The 8866-nt window shown below is 34.4% G+C and overlaps 1 protein-coding gene across 1 annotated transcript in view; it reads right to left on the bottom strand.

The window, feature by feature from the left end:
• The window catches only part of LOC144958697 (E3 ubiquitin-protein ligase TRIM56-like), a 62828-nt gene extending 57039 nt beyond the window's left edge, over nt 1-5789 (bottom strand). The window contains exon 1 of the mRNA XM_078890838.1: nt 5694-5789. The gene's annotated coding sequence lies outside the window, so the exon portion shown is untranslated. The remainder of the gene's footprint in view (nt 1-5693) is intronic.
• Nucleotides 5790-8866: the final 3077 nt, after the last annotated feature.

The following is an 8866-nucleotide window of genomic DNA, read 5'->3' as shown; positions in this document are numbered from 1 at the left end:
CAGGCGTCATGTCCAGTCCTACATGTTAAATGTTGCTGTTGACCAGGGACCCCTTGTAAAGCGCTTTGAGCACATTTAGTGGATATTGCGCTATATAAAGCTCAATTTATCAAACAACGGAAGACTGTCCAATCTGAAGCTAGATTGACAGTTTTTTGGTCTATTTATTGTTATTTGACCAGGACAGACTGAAGGAAGATTAATAAAAAGAAACCTTATTTGTGACCCCCCGTCTCAAAGCGGTATTATGTCGGGATACTCTCGGTTAGGGAAATTGAATTTATTTATTGCTACAAATACCAAACTTGGGTTTAATTTCTCTACGTCATGCTGGAGTATGAATACTATTTCTTGCTTTACAAAAACTTCTAAGGTCCAATTTCTTATCATTCTATCTTTAAATTCACTTTCTGGGGTCGGATTCTTCCCGACATAATACCGTTTTGAGACGGAGGGTCACATTTTTCTTTGACCGAAATAACGTTGTTTTCGAGTATTTTTGTAGCGAAGGCCAGAATATGACCTTTTAGCACTCTGATATTATACAGCTATGATAGGAAAAGGCCAGAAAACAAGTGGAAGCAAATTGGATTCAGTAATCTGATATCATGCCGCCTGGCAACGGCGGCCATCTTGGTTCTAAACAAAGAAAATCATTACTGTTTATTCTTCATGCTGGCTAGAACTTTTCATATGCCTTGTGATCAGAATGTGTAAAAGTCAAAACATGATCAAATTTATGTGTTTTTTTTTTCCTCTGGAAACGCTTTTATGCTCGCCGGAGAAATATTTCATACGGGCGTCCGCCATTGTTCCGATAGTTTAGAGCCAGTGTTATTAAGTTACCAAGCGTCATTAGGAAGGAAGTGACGTTACGACTGTTGAAGACTATTCTAGATAGAAATGTCCTCACCGAATAATTTTGTTTTGGAGTATTATCGTGGCAAAGGTCACAGCATACCTCTTTGCACTCTCTTAATAGATAGTATGCGCTTGGCTAATAAGCTCACAACATTGCCATCCGGAAGTATAACGGACCAATACACAAAACGATGTGTACCCTTGAACCTTTTATAGTCTGGATAACACAGTTTAGTGAGAATTACTCATAAACACGGGATGGCAATAAAAAAAATCAATAACAAAGACCTGAGTGACATCAATTTCGTTCTACCTATATTATGATAGGGAAATGAAATTAAACAGAACAGAGGAAATTGAATACGCTTCAACAGTCGTAACGTCACTTCTCTCATAAAGACGCATGGTAACTTAGTAACTGGCTGTAATCTATCGGAACAATGGCGGACGCCAATATGAAATATTTCTCCGACGAGCATAAAAGCGTATTTGGAAGAAAAAAAACATAAATCTGATCATGTTTTGACTTTTACACATTCTGATCACATGACATTTGAAAACTCCAAGCCAGCACGAAGAATAAAAAGTACAGATTTTCTTTGTTTAGAACCACGATGGCCGCCGTTCCTGGGCGACGTGACATCAGACTATTGAATCCAATATCCTCTTAGCACTCACATAATGTGTAATATTATAGGGAAAGGAAATGAAACAGATCAGAGAAAATTGACATGCCATCACCAGACCAGATAACTGTGTTGTGTGGGGTATTTTCGTGGCGAATAACCATAAAATTGTGACTCATCGTCTGAATAAGGTAATATTTACGGATGAAGAAGACAAGTTAAATCTATAGGTAGTATGCGCTTGGCTAATAAGCTCACAACATTGATATCATGAAATATAACGGACCAATACACAAAACTATGTGTAACCTTGACCATGGTCTGGTTAATACAGTTTAGTGAGAATTTACTCATAAACGCGGATGGCAAAAAAAACCCAGTAACAAAGACATGAACGACGTCAACTTCATTTGATCTATAGATAGTTCGAAGTTGACGTCACTCAGGTCTTTGTTATTGTTTTTTTTCTGCCATCCGCGTTCATGAGTAATTCTCACTAAACTGTATTAACCAGACTATAAAAGTTCATGGTTACACACAGATGTGTGTGTTGGTCCGTTATACTTCCGGATGGCAATGTTGTGAGCTTCTTAGCCAAGTGCATACTATCTATATGATAGGGAAAGGAAATTTAAACAGGACAGAGGAAATTGAATTGCCCTCACCAAATTTTAATACGATGTTTTGGAGTAGGTATTTTCGTCGTTAACGTGCGGCTATGTGGTCTAGTGGTATGACACTCCCTTTCGGATAGGAAGGTCCCGGGTTCGAGCCTCGCGCTCGGCGCAAAGTTGAATCCTTGGAAAAGGCTCTTTATTCACATTCTCTCATCGTACTCGGGTGTAAAATGAGTACCTGGCCGTTAACAGCGTTGTCTTTGTCCGAGCAATTGTAATATCGCCTAACAGGCGTCATGTCCCGTCCGACATGTTAAATGTTGCTGTTGACCAGGGTACCCTTGTAAAGCGCTTTGAGCACATTTAGTGGATATTGCGATATATAAAGCTCAATTTATTTAAAGGTCACAACATTACATCTTAGCACTCACATAATAATATGACAGGGAAAGGAAATGAAACAGAACAGAGGAAATTAAATTGGATTCAATGGTCTGATGTCACGTCCCCCAGCCACGGCTGCCATCGTGGTTCTAAACAAAGAAAGTCGGTACTTTTTATTCTTCATGCTGGCTAGATCTTTTCATATGTCTTGTGATCAGAATGTGTAAAAGTCAAAACGTGATCAAATTTATGTTTTTTTTTCCTCTGGATACGCTTTTATACTCGTCGAGCATTACGAGGGAAGTGACGTCATGAATGTTGAAGGGTGTTGCCCTCACCACAGATAACGTTGTTTTGGCATGGAGTATTTTCGTGGCAAATAATCACAAAATTGTGACTCATCGTCTCAAGAAGGTAATATTTACGGATGAAGAAGATAAAAAAATATCAATCTATAAATAGATCGAATTTGATGTCACTCCGGCCTTTGTCATTATTGTTTTTTGCTATCCGCGTTTATGAGTAATTCTCACTAAACTGTTTCAACCAGACTAAAGATAGTATGTGTTTGGCTAAGAAGCTCATAACATTGCCATCCGGAAGTATAACGGACCAACACACAAAACTGTGTGTATCCATGAACGTTTATAGTCGGGTTAATACAGTTCATTGAGCATTACTCATAAAACGCGGATGGCAAAAAACAATAACAAAGACCTGAGTGACGTCATCTTCGAGCTATCTATAGTTTAGTGAGAAGTACTCTCAAACATGGATGGAAAAAAAAAACCAACAACAAAGGCCTGAGTGGCGTCATCTTCGTTCTATCTATACTTCCAGATGGCAATGTTGTGAGTTTCTTAGACAAGCGCAGAGCATCTATAAACTTAATTTCCAGTGACTTCGCGAAGTCCCAGGTTTGAGAGTATTTCTTTTTTGCCGAGACGAGGCTCATTTTAATCGATTGATATTTGAAGGATGAGTTTTCTGGCCAAAATTCAAAATATGTTATTATTTTCCAGAGTATATAACGCCGTTTTGAGACGATGGGTCACAAACGACCTTTCTGAAAGTCCCATCTATACAGCTATGGTAGGACAAATGAAATAAACCAAATCAAAGCAAATGAAGTTGCCAGCTGGGTGTCATTCGTGTGGCGATGAACCGGAAGGAGAATAATGATATTATTTCCTATTAGTTCAACACGTTTATCTTCATCTCCATTTTCCATATGATAATGATTAATAATAATAATAATAACAATAATAATAATAATAATAATAATAATAATAATAATAATAATAATAATAATAATGATAATAATAATAGCAATAATAACAATAATAATAATAATAATAATAATAATAATAATAATAATAATAATAATAATAATAATAATAGTAATAATAATAATAAAGAAAATAATAATAATAATAACAATAATAATAATAATAATAATAATAATAATAATAATAATAAAGATAATAATAATAATAACAATAATAATAATAATAATAGTAATAATAATAATAAAGATAATAATAATAATAATAACAATAATAATAATAATAATAATAATAATAATAATAATATAATAGTAATAATAATAATAAAGATAATAATAATAATAATAATAACAACAATAATAATAATAATAATAATAATAATAATAATAATAATAGTAATAATAACAATAATACTATTGATAATGATAATAATAATGGTCCTGGGTTGAGTCCTTGGCGGAGAAGGCTTTATACTCACATTCTCTCACCGATATTCAGGTGTAAAATGAGTATCTGGCCGTTAATAAATGTTGTCTCTGTCCCCAAAAAAATAATGTGTAATAATATATCGCCTAACGGACGTCATGTCATGTCTCGTCCTTCATTTTAAATGTTTCTGTTGGCCAGTCGGGACGGGATCCCTTGTAAAGCGCTTTGAGCACGTTTAGATGATATTGCGTTTTTAATTAAAACTCAATTTTTAAAAATGTTCTCACATCGATCAATGACAATGATTACAATAATAAATTAATGGGAGGACTCCCGTAGTTTCACAGCAGTTTTTATTCTATTTTTAGCTACTTAATCATTTCGCCCAAACATTGTTTTATCAGTCTTGTGCAGCCTTGTGCTATGGGAACCACCTGAGCGAACCAGAAGCAGAGGCAGGCAGAATAAAACCTACATTGACTGTCTGCAGGAATGGACAACACCCGAGAGCTGCGTACGCTTATGGAGGACAGGACAGAATGGCGAAGACTTGTGGCTCATGTTGGGCGCCCCAAGGGGCGTCCTAAGTAAGTAAGCATTGTTTTATCAGATTATATTATATTATCTTTAGTTAGGGTTGAGGAGGGGTTCGGGGGGTTTCGCCCCGATAATAAAAAGGATAGGGAAGGTGGGGGGGGGGGGGGCAAGGGGGGGGGTTGTGGGGTCTCCCTGCGATAATTTAAAAAAAAATTAAATCCCGTCCTTAGGCGTGCTGTGAAACTACGGAAGTCCTTCCAAATAATAAATAATGATAATTAATAATGATGTTGAACACTTATATATAGCGCTATAACTCCGATACACCAGACTCTAAGCAAATAAATTACATAACACCTTGGCTGAAACATACTCATTCACACAAACACACACACACAATCACACACACACACACACACACACAACACACACAATACAAACCAGATCTATCTTGCATCTCATACCATCTACTAAAATCGAAACAGATATGTTTTAAGCAAACGTTTAAAAAATAGACAAAGATTCTTTTTCACGAATGTTCTGTGGTAAGGCGTTCCAAATGGAGGGTCCGAAATGAGTAAAGGATCTCATTCCAGCATTTTTTCCGTATTCGAGGGACAACTAGTTTGGTGGAATCACTGGCCGAACATAAGGGACGTAAGGGTTTTGAAAATCTTTTAATTAGTTCAATTGTGACCCCTCGCCTCAAAACGGTATTAATCCGGGATGGTTAAGGTGTTGAAAATTACATTTGTAGCCAGAAATATCAGACTTGCGTTGAGTTTATAAACTGTATTTAGGAGAATGAATATCATATTTCAGGCTGCTAAATACCAGTAATTCATATTTTTGTCCAGTTTAACTTTAATTTGACTTTTTAGCATCTGGTCCATATCCGATATAATACATTTTGAGACGTTTGGTCACAATTAAGGAAAAGAATAGTCACTCACCTATCTATCTATGAGACGCATAGACTTCCATTTACCCCTGTATCACTATCACAGGTAACTACGTCAAACGTTCACACAACACAAATCTTAACAATCGCCCTTCCACTCTCCTCCTCGCCAGGCCTTCAACACAATTAATCGTAATATGAATGTGTTACACACAGTTCAACATAACAACACACACGATTATTGAAACAAAAGACCCACCCTGCACACACACATACGATATAATACAAACACGCATTTTACACCCAATTGGATTCAGTAGTCTGATGTCACGCGCCCGGCAACGGCGGCCATCTTGGTTCTAAACAAAGAAAATCTTTACTTTTTATTCTTCATGCTGGCGAGAACTTTTCATTCCCTTTTCATATGCCTTGTGATCCGAATGTGTAAAAGTCAAAACATGATCAAATTGATGGGGTTTTTTTCCTCTGGATACGCTTTTAAGCTCGCCAGAGAAATATTTCATACGGCGTCCGCCATTGTTCCGATAGTTTAGAGCCAGTGTTAATAAGTTACCATGCGTCATTAGGAAGGAAGTGACGGTACGACTATTGAATCCTATTAACTAAATAGATATAGTTACTACACTGTGACCGAACTATGAAAAAAAAAAAACCCCAACAAAACACAACATCCTCAAAATTTAGGCCAGAAAACTCGTCCTTCAAAAAAATAATGATCGATTAACATGAATCTTATTTTTTCAAAAACTCTATAAATCTAGGAATTCCTTGACGTTTTTTTGTTATTGAAGTCCCAGGTTTGAGAGTTTTTGACAAGTTGAGGGTCGTTCTAATTGATCTAAAATTTCATGACAAGTTTCATGGCCAAATTTTTAGAATTGTGTTTGTTCAAAGATTGGCAGCACGATCTCTAAGTGTATAGATGATTAAATATAGACCTGTATTCCAACAACATCACACACAACGGCATGTCGACATTATCTTTCATTGAGCCTCTTGTCCTGCCGAGATTAAAGACCGGATTAAGCCTAGGCATGGATTAAGAACGGATTAAGGCTTTGTCTCTTAGGGGAATAGAAAAAAAAAACGTTAAGTAATAGATACTGTTGTACTATTTTGCGTATATGTGATCCATCGTCTCAAAACGGTATTATGTCGGAACGAACCAGATGCTTAAAAGCCGAATTTGATCTTAAACTGGTCAATAATATAAATTGTTGGCATTAGCACCCTAAAATATGGTATCCATTCTCCTCAATAAATTATATAAACTAAACACAAGTCTGATATTTCTGGCTATAAATTCAATTTTCAACATCTTAACCAACCCGACTCAATACCGTTTTGAGGCGAAGGGTCACATATATAGAGGGCTGTTAAAGCAATGCAGTTGTTCAGTTCTAAGAATGAAATAGAAAAAGAACAAAACAAACATACTTCCTGTTTCTCATTGTCCTTGTAAATATCCCGATCAACTTTGTCAGTTAATCCCCACACCTCATTTAAAGATCTGAACAAGTGTGTATGAAAGGTGCAAGACAAAAGAAGAAAGAAAAATAGAAAACAAAAACAAAATAAACATCCCCCCAAAAAAACAACCAGTCGACTTCGACTAGGGATCGAACCTCAGACCTTCTGATTACTGGTCCGACGTGCTTACCATTGGTTTTCTTGAGTGTTTGTAGTTGTTCGTCTAGTTTCTGTCGCTGTCGTTGTTGTTAATATAAACATAATTAATGGCGCTGTGTCTAAATAATAATAATAATAATAATAATAATAATAATAATAATAATAATAATAATAATAAAATAATAATAATAATAATATAATAATAATAATAATAATAAAATAATAATAATAATAATAATAATAATAATAATATAATAATAATAATAATAATAATAATAATAATAATAATAATAATAATAATAATAGATAATAATAATAATAATGATAATAATAATAATGATAATAATAATAATAAATAATAATAATAATAAATAATAATAATAATAATAATAATAATAATAATAATAATAATAATAATATAATAATAATAATAATAATAATAATAATAATAATAATAAATAATAAATAATAATAATAATAATAATAAAATAATAATAATAATAATAATATAATAATAATAATAATAATAATAATAATAATAAATAATAATAATGATAATATATACTTTATTCATCCAAAAAATGGAAATTCGTTTATAGACGTGACATGCATGAAAAAGTATAAACACAAAGTAAAGAATCTATGGCGACAATGTACACACACACACACACACACACACACACACATACATATATATATATATATATATATATATATATATATATATATATATATATATATATGCAAATGTACAACATTTATACCTTTTTGCTTTTAATTTATCTATTTTATTAGTGTAACCTTGACTTTATATATATATATATATATATATATATATATATATATATATATATAATTTTCTATGATATATTTTTGCTCAAATAATATCTATCACGTGGAGTTGAAAATGGTAAACGTCTCTAATTTCATATCAACAAATATGGCGGCGCTTGACCCCCTCCCCCTTCTCTCTCTCTCTCTCTCTCTCTCTCTCTCTCTCTTTCTTTCTCTTTCTCTCCGTAGCCATCGTAAAGTTATAGCCTGACACTGACCAAAGAATGACGTCAAAATGCCAGTCTTTTGCCACAAAAGAAAACAAATCATGAGTTGTATTCAATAGTTCAACCAATGAAATAACTTGTTTCCATGAGCTCTACTAACGACAACTCACTAGACGTTACACAAACCTAAAATATGACGTCAAACTGCCAGTCCTAGAGGGTTCTAGCCTAGCCATCGTTATGTTATAGCCTGAGAATGAAATCCGAAAGGACTGGCAGTTTTACGTCATCATTTGGTTTTTGCACCGTCTAGTGAGTTGTCGTTAGCAGAGCTCAAGGAAACAAGTTATTTCATTGGTTGAACTATTGAATACAACTCACGATTTGTTTTCTTTTGTGGCAAAAAACTGGCATTTTGACGTCATTTTTTTGGTCAGTGTCAGGCCATAACTTTACGAAGGCCACGGTTCTAGTGTCAGGCTATAAGTTAACGATGGCTACGCTCTCTCTCTCTCTCTCTCTCTCTCTCTCTCTCTCTCTCTCTCTCTCTCTTCCCGCCCCCCCCCCTCTTTGT

The sequence above is a fragment of the Berghia stephanieae genome, chromosome 13, assembly GCF_034508935.2.
Source record: "Berghia stephanieae isolate SIO BIC M18660-M18661 chromosome 13, UCSD_Bste_1.3, whole genome shotgun sequence".
NCBI classification, from domain to species: domain Eukaryota; kingdom Metazoa; phylum Mollusca; class Gastropoda; order Nudibranchia; family Aeolidiidae; genus Berghia; species Berghia stephanieae.
This window is presented reverse-complemented; position numbering and strand designations above follow the sequence as displayed.